We start from the raw sequence: 16,882 nt of genomic DNA, 5'->3' as shown, positions 1-16,882 counted from the left end.
GGTCATGATCTTGTGGTTCGTGGGTTCGAGCCCCACATCGGGCTCTGTGCTGACCGCTCAGAGCCTGGAGCCTGCTTAGGATTCTGTGTCTCCCTCTCTCTCTGTCCCTCCCCTGCTCATGCTCTGTCTGTCTGTCTCTCTCTCTCTCAAAAATAAATAAACATTAAAATTAAAAAAAAAAAAGACTTCAGAGGGAGCCAAGGTGAGCTGGGCAGAGGTGCTTCCCTGGCGAAGAGTTGCTTTTTACTGGATCACCGCCATCTCTACAAGGGAAGAAAATGGGAGCACAATCGTCGATGAGTGGTGTTACGGGCTGGGTTGTGTCCCCTAAATTTGTATTTTGAAGTCCTAACCCCCAGTACCTCAGAGTATTATTTGGAGATAGGGTCTTTACAGAGGGAATAAAGGTTAAATGAAATCACCACAGTGGGCCTGAATCCAATATGGCTGGAGTTTTAAGAAGAGGAAATTTGGACATAGAAAGGTACAGAGGGAAAACTGTGTGAAAACACAGGGAGGAGACAGCCAAATGCAAGCCCGAGAGAGGGGCCTCAGAAAACACCAACCTGCCACCGCCTTGATCTTGACTTCTTGCCTCCAGAACTGTGAGAAAAGACATTTCCGTTGTTAAAGCTACCCAGTCTGTGGTACTTTGTTATGGCAGCCCTGATAGACTCATATCAGCAGATACTGGCTTCACCATTTACTCTCTCCATCCGGTGACCCTGGAGCTTGAACCAGGATCAGACCAAAGGAAAGGAATCCAGAGACAGCCCGGAAAAGAGGTTTGTTCTCACCACCTATCCTGTGTGCACACTAGACATTACAGATCGGCCTTAAGCTGGCAAAACCCCACAATTTACCAACATGACTTCTGCGAGAGGGAAACCATTCAGGGGAAATATTTCATTCCAACAATATAGATTTTCTAGCTATGAAAAGAGTAATGAGAGGACTGGGAGTACCAAAGACTTGATGGATGGATGGATGGATGGACGGATGGATGGAAAGATCTGATATAAACATACTTTCTCATTTGGTTAATTATCTGACTTATTGTAGGAAATTTAGAGCACACAGAAAAGGTAGGAAGAGAAGCAAATCATGCATAGTTCACCAACCACGTATAACTGCTGTTAACAGCCTGGTGTGCGTCCTTCGGGGAGGTAGCGAAAAAGAACAGCAGGTCTCAAAACTCCCAGTATCAAAAGATAGCATTTTTGTTATAGTTCCTCACAGCTTTTTTCCCTGGTGTTTGTTGTAAAGGTTGTGATCATACAAAACACACTGATCTGACAACAGAGTTAATATTCCGAACATTGATGAAAGGAATCAAGCATTTATACTGCTTCTCCTATTTAAACTGTATTTTAAGGTAAACGAATAGGGTGGGGTACAGATGGGCTACGTTGGGGTAACTGACAAAGTTCAATTTCCTGTTCTAGGTGGTTACAGTGTTTGCCTTATAATAATTCCTAATGTCTACATTTGTTCTGGGTAGTCTTCTGTAGCTGTCTTTCATTTTATAATAAGAGTTGAAAGCAAGAATGGAAGCAAAGATTAGTTGGAAACAAAAATCCAGGCAAGAGGTGAGGCTGGTGCGGACGACATGGTGGTAGAAGGTTTGGAAGGAAGCGGACCCATTCCTGATATATTTTCTGGATAGCAGGATGCAGGAGATAGGGGCCAAAATAACTGCCATGGGGAGCAGGTGGACAGAGGAAGGTGTAGATGAACTAGATTTGTCGTGAGCTGGATAGTGAAGCCGGGTGATGGGAACTGGAGAATTCATTATGCTAGTAAGCCCTCTTTTTATATGCTAGCGATCTTCCATGGTAAAAAAAATAAAATGAGGGAAAGTGACGGGAGAAACTAAAGTTGCTCCATCATTATTTTCCTTAAGCTGTGCCTGTTTAATATTTCAGTTGTCACTTTTTTTTTTAACGTTTATTTATTATTGAGAGACAGAGAGACACAGAGCATGAGCAGGGGAGGGGCAGAGAGAGAGGGAGACACAGAATCCGAAGCAGGCTCCAGGCTCTGAGCTGTCAGCACAGAGCCCGACGCAGGGCTGGAACCCACAAGGGTGAGATCATGACCCGAGTCGAAGTCGGTCGCTTAACCGACTGAGCCACCCAGGCACCCCTCAGTTGTCACTTTTTATTTTAGCCCATTTTTCCCACATACTTCTCCTCCCCACCGCCGTTTTGGAGAGTTCCTTTGCATCCTGTTGAGGATGTTCATCAAGTTTCGAAAATGTTCCTGTGGTTCTTGTGAATCATTTTCAAAGGTTTGCTCTGCCTCCTAGTCTTTGGGATATTTAAAAATGTTTTTTCTTTGGTAATATTTTCTTACGGGCCTTATGTGCCCCCCCCCCACTCCACCCCATTAAGGTTTCATCTTCAAATAGGGACACCTATTCAGACCCAGGGTTTTCTGAAAGACCTGGATGGGACGATGGTCACTGACTCCACTCTCTGTTCACATGGATACTGAATCTCCTCAGAGTCCAAGCTCAAGGGCACGATCATTTGAATGATGCCTAGGCCAGTCCCTGGTGTCTGTTACTTTGGCCTTAGACCAGCTAAACTTGTACCCCAACTAATACATGAGTAATTACGTGCTCCGTTGTTCTCACTTTAGCATTTTAGGCCTGTAATCTCCGATAATCTGCAATTCTTCTCTGCTATGTACTTGGAGACCCCACACAAAGAAATCTTTTTTTTTTTTTTTTTAAATCCCTGAGTGGTTGCACACTGTTAGAAGCAGCTTTTAGCCCGTTTATTAGGGGCCGTCCCATTTCATCATGTCACTGCGAGATTCTTACTTAGGCTGCCTTTCTATGTGGCCCATAAAATGCATCTAGGATTAGGTAGCCCAAAAGATTACTATGCCTCCAGCACCCCCTGTTCAGGCACGAATCACAGATCATCAGATACTTTAAAATTGGCTCATAGACCTTCTGTCTCACGAGTGCATGCTTCGTGCAGGAGTCTGGGGCCACGTGAATTTCCCCAGTCTGTTAGAAGCACTTACACCGCGGGGCACCCGAGTGGCTCAATCGGTTAGGCGTCTGACTTTGGCTCAGGTCGTGATCTCGTGGTCGGTGAGTTCGAGCCCCATGTCGGGCTCTGTGCTGACAGCTCGCAGCCTGGAGCCTGCTTTGGATTCTGTGTGTCTCTCTCTGTGCCCCTCCCCCACTCGTGCTCACTCTCTCTCTCAAAAAACAAATAAACATTAAAAAAGAAGAAGAAGTAGTTATACCGGTCCTAACCCTATGACCACAGCAGAGAAGGTTCCTATGTGAAACATGGGTCTGCATCTTGCACAGCCACTGGTGACACCATTCACATCAGAGACTCTGACTAGCACACCAGGCCATGTGGCCAAACCTCATGGTGGAAAACGTACACACAATCCTTGCCTCACCCTTAGCTCCCCATCATGCCCGATTCAGAAACACAGGTCATATCCTCAACAGAAGACCCCACGGTCATCTCTCTTTTACTTGGATGCTGCTTTTGAGGCAGCCAGACCACCATGTTCCGCGCCACCCCGCCCCCCACAACCCCCAACCCATACACTGCAATTCTGTAAAAGTAAGTGAGCAGAAAGCAGGGCTTGGAGGAGGGAATGGAGGAAACGGACTGTGACAATTTTGTCCTTGGACAGGTGAATTAAAATTTTAAAAACTCATTTTATTTTCATTTAAAATAGAATTCTGTATGGGGCAGGGAAAAAAAGGTGCCTTGAAGCCTACTAGGGATTATAATTTTTTTTATACTACTGCATCTCTTAAATCTCTCAGGAGAGTTAGGTAGCGAAAGTAAGAGAAAATCGCATTTCGGCCTTCCAGAACCTCAAGAAATGAGAGCAGAAGTGACATTCAACATACTTAACAACTGGTGTGGCACGGACATGGGTTATGCACAAGAAATGCCATTTCCCAGTGTCCCTTTGTCAGTGGGGACTGCTTCAGTAGAGTTTGGATGAGAGCTTCTTAGAACTGGTGTGAGAACAATCTTCGGGTCAGCGTTCACAGCACTCTGATCGACGGGACCTCATCCAACTTACCTGAGTGCCTGTGTTTCAGTCCTCGTTCTAACCTGCTCTTTAGCTGATGGTCTGCCCCAGTGATTGTCCTCCTTGTTGTAAGAGAGACGGCTTATTGTCATCACACAATCCATTCTTCCCTTCTTCTGTGGTTTGGAAGTGAGGGAAGTTGAGAATCCAGGGACCCAGGTAAGGATCACATTTCACAGCCTCCTTTGCAGCAGTGTGTGGCCACGTGACTGGACCATCGTCAGTTGGAGGTGAGCCAAAGCCATGAACTTACAAAGAGTGGAACACGCCCTCCTCCCACCTCGTTCTACCCATTACTGCCTGGAACGTTGATGTGGCATTGAGAGCTGTGGCAGTCATCTTGTCCACAGGAAGGAAGTCAGGGAAGGAAATGCAGAGCAACTGCGGTATGAACCTCCCTCTGAAGATGGGAGGGCTACCATATATGTTCCTCGCGGTTTCTTCTCCCACCCTGTATCCTACCGTTGCTCGACCCTCGTCCAGTGCCAGAGAGAATCTCAGCATGCAAACGCTGTACAAACAGGGCAGACTCTCCACACTTTACTTGGCAAAGATGAACTTCCGTGGGCATGAGAATCACCAAGGGGTAGTCCGTTTCCATAGGTCTGGGCTGGGGCCTGAAATTTAGCGTTTCTAGCAAGCTGTGACGCCGATGGTCCCCTCACACTCAGAAGCGGGGACCCGGAGCCCTGAACGTGGCTTGTAAGAGGTCCCCACCATCACTCCACTTTTAGCGGGCAGGTCCCTCGGGCTCCTCGAACCCAGTGCGTCTTCCCGTCTTTCCCTCCGCCTGACAATGGTCCTTTCGGTGTGGTTCCAGGTCTCCTCAGCTCAGCTTCTGCAGGACCCTGCTGACTTCGTGTCTGTCCTGGTCTAAGGCCAGGCTCTCCGGCAGAGCAAAAGGTGTGTCCAGATGTGTGGCCCCAGACAGTCCAAGAACTGAGCAGGTGGTATTGGATAAGTTACCCCCGGGCTAGAGTCTTTATCCACACCCCTCTCCGCCCCGCCCTTCTCCTTTCCATTTTCTCTAAATGCTAACCCCTGTTGTGCCATTTCCCTGCTTTATTCTCTCACCCCCTGCCCGTTAAAGAACTTAGTACCGTTTGACATATGCATTTTATGGGTTTACTTAATTTATTGTCTGTCTTCTCCCAGTACAGTGCAAGCTACCATTTGTATTTATTGAGAGGAGGCCTGACAGGCAACTGATGCTCAGCAAACACAGATACGGGGCCTCTAAGAGGATGCCCCCAGGGACAGGACGAGGAAACGCTGTCTTTGCAGGGTACAAGCCAGCTTACCAAGGCAGGTGCTCAGACCCCTCAGGTAACTCCGTGATCTTGTACGTGAGACCAGATCTCAAAAAAATCCTGCCATTATCCTCTTACCCCTGTCCCTAACCCTCACTTGTGGAAATCTTACTCGTGACAGCCAGGATCCTCCCCCAAAGTCTGGAGGGTAGGTATTACGACCCTTGTTTGATAGACGAAGATACTGAGGCTTAGAAAATGTAAATGGCTATCCAAGAAGCAGAGTTGGGATCTAAATCCTATTCTATTTAACTGCAAAGATACAAGGGTTTTTGCGGGGTGGGGTATGGATTACTTGTTTATTTGATGTTTATTTATTTTTGAGAGAGAGAGACAGAGGGCGAGCAGGGGAGAGGCAGAGAGAGAGGGAGACACAGAATCTGAAGCAGATTCCAGGCTCCAAGCTGTTAGCACAGAGCCCGATGCGGGGCTCGAACCCATGAACCTTGATATCGTGACCTGGGCTGAAGTCAGACACTCAGGCGCCTCTATTTATTTCTTTTTTTCAAGAGAGAGCGTCAGCGGGGCAGGGGCAGAGAGAGAGGGAGACAGAGGATCCAAAGCAGGCTCTGTGCTGACAGCAGCAGGAGCCCGATGTGGAGCCCGAACTTACCAACTGTGAGATCATGACCTGAGCCAGTGTCGGAGGCTCAACAGACTGAGCCCCCCAGGCGCCCAACACACAGGGTTTTGATTCGAGAGTCTCAGAGTGGAACGGGGTCTGCAGGTAGAGGCCTCCCGGCCCCAGTTTTCAGGAAACAAGGCCAAGGGCCTGCAGACCAGGCAATGAGTATCTCTTCCTGGGTTCTCCACCTCGGGGATCCTTTTCTTCTCACCTTTTCTCTGACCGCTGGCCTTAGGCCTCTCTCTGCCAAGCGACGCCACCAGCACAGGGCTGGCTGCTCTCTTCCTTGTGGGAACCAGATTATTCTAATGACGCTGCCCCCCCATTCCCCCCCACCCCCACCCCAGCAGCTCAACACAGCTGTCTCCCGGCAACATCAGGCTGCTGGGCCCACCTTGGACAGCCTGGGCCGGGGGGGGGGGGGGGCATCCAAGAAGGGTAGGCTGAGGGGGCTCACATCCCACCGCCCCTCACACTTCCCAGCGCAGTAGGAGACGCCCCTCAATCCTTCACCGCTTCGAATGACAGGACACATTTGACACAGGCAAAAGCTACTGCTTTTCTGAGGAAGATCATTTCATTACTGGTCCCTTCCATTCGATGCCTGCGGGGGAGCCCTTGAGGATGCCCGCCTCCTGGGGGTGGGAAGATTGGGGGAGGGGAGTCCTTAAAGCCCAGAGAGAAGGATTGCTGGCTTCCGCTTTGCTCCCTGCCCCCAGGCTGTTATGAAAGCTCTGAACGGTCCTCAAACAGAGCCCGCACCTGTGACCCGCACCTTCTGACCGGGGAGAGCTCTGCCTCCATTATGAAAGCGTCTCTGCAATTACAGTGACAGGGAAGAGTGCCTGGGAGATGTGCCCCGGGCTCCTGGACAACCTCGCTCTGGCTTCCTATGAGTGACACATAATCATGCCCTGGAGTTAGAGAGCACCCTTCTCTAAGGAACTCAAGTGGCCTTCTAGACATAATCTCATCCACTCTCCCAACGGCTTCATGCGGCCCACCAGAAGCAGGTGTCCTTTGTCGGCCCCGCCTGCCACCCACCCCCCCACCGCCCCGTTTCCAGAGTTTCCAGACGAGAGAACTGAGCCCCTCCCTCCTCTCCCCACTCCTCCCCTCCTCCACCAATTAAGGCCAACGCGAGTCCACGAGGGGGCCGGTAACCAAACCCGCCTCCGACCCCCATCCGCTGAGCTGCCCGTTCTTCCCTTCCTGACGGGCCTGCGCGCAGGAGAGTTACACCGCTTACCCACAAAGACTTAGGAAAAGGTTAGTTTCGTGAAGCTGCACGTCTTCTCAGAGTGGAACCCGTGAGCCAGCCTAAAGAAAACGACAGAAAGCGAACCCGGGGCTTACGCTCAACGAGGAGCAGGGAGAAGGGTGAGTGTGAGCTGCGGGTGGCGTAGGATGGGCCCCAGAGCTCTGAGCTGTTGAGATCTCAGCTGACGGTCGCACCCTAAAGAGGCGCGTTCTGTCCGACGGGCATGAGGCGCAAGGAGCGAGGGTCCCCGACGACTTGGATGCAAGGATCGTTGCCTTGTTTACGTCTCAGGGTTCATTGTTTTGTTTTGTTTTGTTTTTTTTAATATTCAAAACTGGGGCAGATGGCTGTGGTGCAAGGCTCTGCTTCCTCAGATATGGCTGCTCAGATGCCCAGGGGGCTGAAAAATGAGGAGGGCGTGGCGGTTCCTGGACGAATGGTAATGACAATGGCCAACGTGTGTTGGTCTCCTACTGCAAGCTTTTTAAGCAGATGGTCCAAACAGCATTTTAGTTTTTTTTTTTGTTTTGTTTTATTGGGTTTTATTTTTGCTTTTGAGAGAGCGAGAGCACGCGTGCGCCGTGAGTTGGGGAGGGACAGAGTGAGGGAGAGGGAGGGCAGAAAGCAGGTTCCGCGCCCACAGCAGGGAGCCGGACGTGGGGCTGGAACTCACCAACCCCGCGACATCAGGAGCTCAGCCGAGGTGGACGCTCAACCAACTGAGCCACCCAGACACCCCAAATAGCATTTTTAGAAACAAATATTCAGTAGCTAGATTGGAAGCCTCGTTTGAGGGCGGGGACTCTAATTTTTGTACCTCCCAGGACAGGCACTCACCTTTCCCTGGCTCTGTACCTAGAAGGGCTTATGAGCTTTTGATATAGCAGCAAAGGTCTACCAGGCAGGCGACTTGAGAGAGTGGGCAGACCTTTGGAGTAGGAGTCCGGAGACCTTGGACAAGTCACTTTGCTTCTGTGGGCCCCAGTTTCTTCACCTGTGAAATGGGGATTCTGACTGTTCCGTGACTCCAAGAGCCTGCTGTGGTGCTCGGGAAATGATTGCTGCCTCAGCTAAACATCAAGGAAAGGATCAATGCCTTGTTTTTATACCAGCCCTCTTCTATTCCATGCGTGTCGAGGGTCCCTTTGCTGCCTTACTGTCAATAGGGCCAGAGACCAAGAAAACAGATTTGCTCAATGTCACCTTTTTTGATCTAAAGCTTCATGAGGACAGAAATTCTGTTTTGCTCACCAGTGCATCTCCAGTGTTTAGCACACAGCAACTATTCAATAAATATTTGTAAAGAAAGAATGAATGAAATAGTTTTGAAAGAAGAAATGAATGCAGGAACATCTATGGGAAGTCAAGAGGCGAGATTGCTTACAAAGAATTCAAGGCCTTTCTTGAAGACAGTCTAGTCTAGAGATCTTAAAAACCATTTTTTTTTTTAAACTTAGAAATAAATGGGGCAATGTAGATGAGATTCTGAAGGAATGCAAATGACCAACGGGAATATGAAAAAATTTTAACCTCCCGTAACCAGAGGACTACAAACTAAAATAACAAAATACCATTTTTGTCTCTATCAAATTAGAAAAAAAAAGAATTTATTGTTGGAGGAAATGCTATTAACGGATACATAAATTGGTAAAGATTATGGAAGACAGTTTGATGTTTCTCTTAAAATTGAACGTAAAAGTTTTCACTTGGCCATCTGCTACAGTCTGATGTTTGTGTCTCCAAACTTCATATGTGGAAATCGAACCCCCCAAGGTGATGGTTTGGGGAGGTGGGGCTTTTGTGAGGTGATTAGATTATTAGGGTGGAGCCCTTATGAATGGGATTAGTGCTCTTATAAAAGAGACCCTGGAGAGCCAACTAGTCTCTTCCACCGTGTGAGGTTATAGCAAAAAGGGCTTTCTATGAGGAAGTCAGCCTTCATCAGACACAAGATTTGGTGGCACCATGATGGACTTGAAGCCTCCAGAACCACGAGAGAGAAAGAAATGGGTTTTGTTATTATAAGCCATCCAGCTTATGGTATTTTTGTTATAGCTTCCCAAACGGACTAAAACTCTATCAGTTCCTCTTCTGGGTGCCTATTCCATAGAAGTTCCCACCCTCTTCTCAGATACGTACGTAGAAGATGTTTTCGTTGCAGCATTTTATTTAATAGTGAAAAATCAGAAGCAACCTAAGTGCTCAGGAGGGGAGTGCATTCGTCAGAATATTAAAAAATATTTTAAAAATATTAAAACAATTAAAAAAGAATATTAAAAAAAAAAATCGGGGGCTTTCCTAGCAAAGGGTAAGTTCTCACTACAAGGTTTGCTCTGGATCCAGGCAACCCCTAAGGCACCTTTCCTTCTTGTTGAGAATCAGCAATCCAGGCAGGCCTGACCTTGGACTCTATCATCTCATCATCTGGCCTTCTCCGCTGCGGCAGGGGGCAGAGTGCTGGAGGGTCTCACCTCTGCAATTCCACACTTGAGGGCAGAAGTGATGCGGGGCGCTTTTGCCCCCCACCCTTTGGCCAGAAGCTAGTCACGTGGCTCCAAAACGCAATGGAGCAGAAAGTATGATCCTCTCTCGTGTGTCCAGAAGAGAAAAGAAGTGTATATGGATAAGTGTCAAAGTCTCAACCCCAAGGAGATGCTAAATGGTATAGCCACACTGTGGGATATGAAAGCATTAGATAGGTCTACATTGAATGATAAAAAAAAAGATCGAAGCCTCAAGACTTTAATAAGTAAACGCGTTAAACAATTTGATTTCATTTAGTCTTAAAAACTAATTACGTTTCTATACGTGTTCATGTTTGCAAATGCATCGTAGCATGAGGTCTGTCTAGAAGGATACACCCAAGCACTGGTTAATTCTGAGGGAAAGAGCTGCATTGGAAAAACGACCCAGATTGAAAGTCTTTCAAATTTCACTATGTATTTTTCTGTATTGTTCAACCTCTTTAAAAATGAGATTGTATCCGTATATTATTATGGACGAAATTGTTTTTACATCTTAAAAAAGGTAAGTAAACCTATCTGAGAACCTCTTTTCTCTAGGAGCTCTTGAAAAGCCCTCAAGAAAAATGTTTTTTTTTTTTTCCAAAAATGCAAATATAGCAGTGTGAGCCAATGAGTTACCCGTAGTTGTTGGCTTAGCCAAAGGTTCTTGGATATAGAGGGTACTCAGAAAAAAATTCATTGTCTTAGGTCTATTTTCTAGGAATGGATTCTGACCCTCTGGGATTTCTTGGCAAGTGTTTGAGGGGGAGTGTGCTCAGCCAGGAACAATATCTGTGAGGGATGACAGAAGCAAGACTGGCAGAGGGTCACCTGCGGTTCTGTCACCAAGAGGCTGTTCCAGCGCTGGCCTTAGTCACTCATAGTGGTAACTCTGGCCCTGCGCATTGGCTCTGTGTGGAGGAAAGCGTACCCTTTCCATCCTCCAGACATTAGTTGGGGCTATCTAGGGTAGGGGTGTGACATTGGCCAAGGACATCCCAGAGAAGGGCTGAGCTGAGGACTCTCGGCCACCAATATTTTCGGCAGCTGGGATGCTGAGGGGCCCTTTACCAAGTATTGCACGACCATCACATGCCAGATTTCACCCAGGATGACAGTTTAACTAATGGCATAGCAGAAGCTTGATCCGGGAGCAGGAATCTGGGTCTGTCTTTCATGGTGCCTAGCACGTAATTGACATTCAGTGACTATTTGTGGAATGAATGAATGAATGGTGTCAGCCTTGGGCCAGCCTCATGGAATCCTAAGGAGCTCATAAAGTGGTTTAGGGTCCAGGATCCCTAAGGCTGAATCTCTACGTAATCAAACCAGGTTGATTCTGGGCTTCAGACTTTGGGTCTTGCCCTCTTGGTTCCCATTAATCTCCTAGGGGTGCAATGAGTACTCAGAAACTTCAGGAAGGTTGATGGCCAGACTTAGACAAGCTGGGTTTCTAGCTTCTCCTGGCTCCTCCTTTCTGTCTGCCCCACCTGGTCATTTTTCTGCTCCTTAGCACTTTTTTTCGAAGGGCATTCAGAGAAAGGGGGAGGGAATAAAACTCTAGAGAGACGCTTTCCTGCTCAAGCATGGCCCTGGAGAAAATGCAGCCATTGAAAGGGGAGTTGAGGTACTGAATGCACCTTGAAATACAAGCTCTCTAACTGACTTAGAAGACATTAGTGGATTATTAGTTACAAAGGGTTGAAGCCCATAGAATTTCTGGACCAATGCTTCTCCAACTTCGATGTGCATACAAATAGCTGGGTGTCTTGTTAAAATGCAAATTTTAGTTCAGAAGGTCTGGAATGAGGCCCAAGATTGTTTTTCTGTAAGATTTTATTTTTAAGTGATCTCTACACCCCACATGGGGCTCAAACTCACAATCCCTCACGCTTTACCGATGGAGCCAGAGTCACCCCCAAGATTCTGTTTCTAATGAGCTCCCAGATGATACCCGTGTTGGTAGCCCATGGACCACACTTTGAGTAGCTGGGGCTTTAGAGAAAGAGATTATAGACGTATGTCACTGATTTTGAGTCAACATTATATAGCGCCATCATCATGTGACCACTTAGAGGCTGCTGGCACTGTGCTAAAAGCTTTGGACACTTTTTCTCAATTTTCTTTCTTTCTTTTTAAAATGTTTGTTTATTCATTTTCAAGAGACAGAGAGAGCAGAGGAGGGGCAGAGAGAGGGGGAGACAGAGAGTCTCAAGCAGGCTCTTCCCTGTCAGTGCAGAGCCCCGCTGGGGGCTTGATCTCCCAAACCATGAGCTCATGAGCTGAGTCGACATCAAGAGTCGGAACCTTAACCGACTGAGCCACCCAGGAGCCCTCACTTGATTTGCAAAGAGCCTTCCACGTAGCTATTACTGAAGACAATTCCCATTTTACAGCAGGAGGGACTGAGGCTCAGAGAGATTAAGTAACCAATTAGCCTGCGGTGAACCCTGCCTTCCAACCCTGTCCCGAGTTCTTAACCACTCCGTAGAAAAAGCACAACTTTGGGGCACCCTTTCCTGTGACTATGTTTTCTGGAAGGCTTCTGCCTCAATGCTAGCTGGGCTGTGAGAAGAGAAAGACAGTGGAGTCTCGAACAGAAGCACGAAGACTTTGTTGAGCATCCAGGGTGGGAGAAGACATTGGCTCGGTAAGACGCTCCCCTCCCCTCCGGTGCTTAGCTGCCCCCCTCGGGCATCGGGCATCAAGCAGCATCTTGGAGCCCAGGGCAGAGGCCTGCGCGGAGCCACCCTGCTGTCACCTGGCTACTGAGCCATGTCAACAGTGGCACAGCGCCCCGGCCTAGGGGCACCACCTCCGCGGCGCCCACGCCCCCCTGCTCGGCTGTGCGCTCATTTCACACATGGCCACTGCTCCTGCCTTCCAGGAGCTCGGCTGAAATATCACTTAGTTCAGCCTTGAAATGCAACCTAAATTCACCCCTTGGGCCAGCAGGCGCTTCCTTGGCAGATGCTTTTCCCCAACCAGAGTGAGGGTAATGGGAAGTGACAGGCTGAGCGCAGGGACCTGGGTGAGAGGTTGAGTGGCTACGGGCAGAGCACCCTTTTCCCGGAAAGGTCTGGATCGTGAAGGTGTGGAGCTGAGTTCTCGCACTTCTGGAGGGGGGACAGTCGCAGCACGGGGGACCACAGACGCAGCCCTAGGGGGAGCAGGGATTTTACGTAGGTTTAGACCTGCATGCTTCACTCTCTTCAGATTTAAAGCATTTCTTTTGCCGTGGGTAACTCCGACTCCCTGTGGGAGTCCCAGCCTCACTATCAGAGTCCACTGTGGCAAATCTTGAACAAAGTTATGGGAATTTTCTAGGAGTTCAACAAATTAAGTTGCCAAAAAATACACATTTCCTAGACAACATGTTTTCCTATTCAGCCCCCAGACTTGGCACCTTGGTGAAAACAAGAAAAACGTCCTCTTCTGGAGCAGGGCAGCAAGTGAGGGCAAGACAAGCAAGTGGAAGGACACAGCAAGACATAGAGGTTTTGCCTGGCGAGCAGAGCATGGCCTGGCTTCCAGCACCCATTTGCCCTATTCAATTGGTGCTCCTTGTGCAATGAACAACAGATACAACCATACCAGGTAACCACCCTTTTTCGCTCCTTCCTTTTTTCTTAATCTATTACTTATTGAATAGTTCTTCTATGTTCCTTGCTTCCTGGTCCTTCTGGCTACCCGTCTCACTCTGTAGGTAATGGAAATCTAAAGATAAATAAGATACTGTCCCTGACTGAAGAGGCTTACAATCTAATAGATGAGACAGCAATATGACAAATAAACCTCAGATTTTGCTACTTAGGACTAGATAGTTGATACATGTTTAAAGTCAGAGAATTAGGTTGATTCATAGCAGGAATAAGAGCCTAGGAACCTACCTCCTCAAAAACCAATGCATAGTCATGGAAGGTCTTAGAAGTATAACTGGGAAGTATTTGGTGTCTAGATTCCTGACTTCTCTCTAAGAAACATGGACAATGTTAACAGAGAAGAGACCTTTGCTCCATAAGCACCTTGATGGGTTCACCGGAGTGCCTTTGGGAGAAGGCTGAATTGCTCTGCTATTGAGAGAGGGAAGTTTGAAATGGGTTGGGGATGCAAAGGAGTCGGGGAGGAGACAGAATGATAGAACTCTCTGTGGAAGAAAGACCAAATAAAAACCCCTATGGAGAATGAAATTTTAAGTTATATCTGCTGCGAGGGATGCTATTAAAATCTTTATAATGTACTTCCCTCCCCCCGAAAAAAATCATTACAGTCCACTCATAAGCCTGGACTGCCTGGGGTAAGGAGAGGAGACCAAGGAAGAATCTAGATCCTTTTTAAGTTGTCATGAGTCAAAACCATAGATGCTAGAGGCAAAGGAAACCATGAGACTATTAAGCTATGAGCATTCACACAGTTTCTGGGAAAGTCTTAGATTTCTCAGGCTGGGACATTGGCGATTCAAGGCAATTTCTGACAGCTCTTGAGCAGGGAGGCCCCAGCTGATATCCGGGTTGGAGCAATAGTGTCTATAAAGTTTGTCATGTGTTCAACTCAGGGTCATGTTCAAATGCATACAGCAGCCCGGCAGGGAAAGGAGTGAAGCAGACTGGATGTAAGACAGCAGGGGGTGGTGGGGACTGTGGCAAGCCACAGAGCACACGTTCCACCGAAGGGGACCACTGCCACCCAGCTCCAGCTGAGCATTGTCTTGCAAGAATACAAGCCCAGTGTTGTCAGAGAGTCCACATTTTAAGAGGAAGATGTTTGAGAAAACCCTCCAGTAAAAAAAAAAAAAAGTTAATTAATTGAGAAAATGTTCTTAAACTTCAGGGGTCAGACCACAGATGCCTCATGTTGTATATGGTTTCTAATCTGGAAGACAGAGAAACACAGAGCCAAGATCCATTTTTAGAGCAAGTAATGAAAACAATGGCATTAGTAAAGTGAGAAGGGGTCTGACCCGCAAGTCCTAAATTCAGGGCTCTAGGCTCTGATTTGCTACTAATTGCCCTTGTGGCCCCAGAGAAGTAATTGACAATCTCTTTATCTGTAGTCTCTTTATCTGTAGAATAAAGGCATTAAATCCGACATTCTTTTGGAGTTGGAGTTCCCATTATTGAGAGGCAGAAAGGAAGTTTAAGCAGTGGAAAAAACAAGGCCTGGATATGTTTCAAAAAGTATTGAATTCATTGACATTTATTGTGTGCCTGCAAGGTGCATTGCATTGATCATGGAATTCTTGCTTACTCTGAAAAAGCAAACATGCACTCAGGACGCACCTTAATTATTTTGCCTGCCTGAGAACAATGCTTTCAAAAAAGAGGGAGAAGAGACCCACAACAGGGAGCCGTGTTACTGACACTATCAGCAGGTGAGTTACAGAGTCTGTCAGCGATGATAAGAGTGCTGGCACATTTCCTATTCAGACTGACACTGCGCTGAGACAGAAACCTAACTGATGTTCGTTCAATAATACCAAGATATGTACGGAATCTGGGGTGTGGGGGGGGGGTGTCCGGTATCTTTTGTCAGCTTAGAGTAAAACCCTGGGGAAAATACGTAGCAGACTGTTGCAGATGTTCTGAGATTAAATGATGTTTCCCTGAAAATGGAGGAAGCATGGTCCGCTAGTCTGCCTGTTGGCAAACGGCCTTTTGCTTCATCAGGACCCCTCCACCCCATCCCCCTCCCTAGGCCACTTGGAATAAGCAGAGTCGTATTCAGGCCGTTGAACTTCACCTGGGACCCCAGGTGTCCAGAGGCATTTGAAGGTGGGAGTAGTCTGGTCTGAGACCCCCAAGACAATGGGATAGGGGAGAGGTGGGGGTGGGTGGGAGGATGAGAAGCAGCAGCAAAGATTAAGGGGCAAGAGAAGATTCAGAGCACTGAGACTGAGTAATTTTAGGAGGCAGTACTGTTTATGGAACATTTCATTCTTGATAGCTACTGCCACATTCTAGTCATTAGACTGCATTTACTCGTGGCTTGTAGAAATTACTTCCCATGGGAAACGAAAGCAATTCCTTTTTCAAAGGACGCTTTGTTTTCCAGGAGAAGAAAGTAAAACATGGTGGTGCAGCCGACTATCGCCGACATTCCCTGCTAAGTCAGTCCTGGTTCAAGTTCTCTACTTAGCGTGATCGTGAGTAAGTAATCAAGCAGTCACGATGGCGATAATAATAAAGCTACCACGTGTTGAGTACCGTCTACCTGTCAGCCCTTAGCAGAATATTTGCCTATGTGTTTCAATCAATCCCTGAAGATACCTGGGGCGCTCTCATCGGCCCCATTTTACCCATGAGGAAACCGAGGCTCAGAGAAGCTAACTGTATTTACTTAAGGTAACGCAGCTAGGGACTCAAACCGGACGTGTGGGGCTCTGAAGCCCATCCTTTTCATTGCCAACCCCTGGATACACTACATTTGGCTGAGGAGTCCTTTGTCATTCTGAAATTAGAACTCTGCAGCACATATTGTAAGGATAAGGATGAATGAAACAAACAGGAGGGCCCAAAACAGACAGCGGGGTTTCTAAAACGGGAGCAATCATGTCGATTTCGGCTTTAATCTATTACACCCATTAGAAGGCACCTGCGTCCCTTCTGCTCTCCAGGTGCTGGCGTCCGGAGCTTTCCACATCTGCAAATTAAAGTGCTGTCCGAGGAAATGAGCTGCGGCTCCCGGTCTCCTGCCTCGGCCACCAAAATCCCATTCTTGCCTTGTTAGCATTTATATAAGGCCCCTAGCTGCAGCCCCAATGTACTCTACCTCACTGCCCTGCGTATTCTCGTTTTGATTAGTTACAGGGAGGCCATAATAACTGCCTTCGCTTCTCCTCTTCACACCTGATAGAACACCCCCAGCTCCCTGGGCCCTTCCTGCGGTCTGGCATTAAGCCACGATCAATCCCACCTGAGTGATGATGATTAATTAAATCCTTCCGTTCTTTATAACCGTTTTCCAGTTTGTGAAGAGCTTTCAAACCCATGATCCTGTTCGCAGTGACACCATTAGTCGATGGGAGAGCCGTAGAAAGTCTGCTGTGCCCCTGCCCATAGTTTACCGAACGGTCCTCTTGTTTCTCTGGAGAGCAGGCCAC

The 16,882-nt window shown here is 47.7% G+C and overlaps 1 long non-coding RNA gene across 1 annotated transcript; it reads left to right on the top strand.

Moving 5' to 3' along the window:
- Nucleotides 1–7,239: 7,239 nt before the first annotated feature.
- Nucleotides 7,240–15,923, top strand: LOC122237742. Its single transcript, XR_006216367.1, has 3 exons — nucleotides 7,240–7,398; nucleotides 13,174–13,380; nucleotides 15,835–15,923. It is a non-coding gene; the product is annotated as an uncharacterized LOC122237742 (long non-coding RNA).
- The last annotated feature ends 959 nt before the right edge of the window (nucleotides 15,924–16,882 follow it).

This window comes from Panthera tigris, chromosome B1 (assembly GCF_018350195.1).
Source record: "Panthera tigris isolate Pti1 chromosome B1, P.tigris_Pti1_mat1.1, whole genome shotgun sequence".
Taxonomy (NCBI): domain Eukaryota; kingdom Metazoa; phylum Chordata; class Mammalia; order Carnivora; family Felidae; genus Panthera; species Panthera tigris.
The sequence above is the reverse complement of the archived record's forward strand: the minus strand, read 5'-3'. Positions and strand labels throughout refer to the sequence as shown.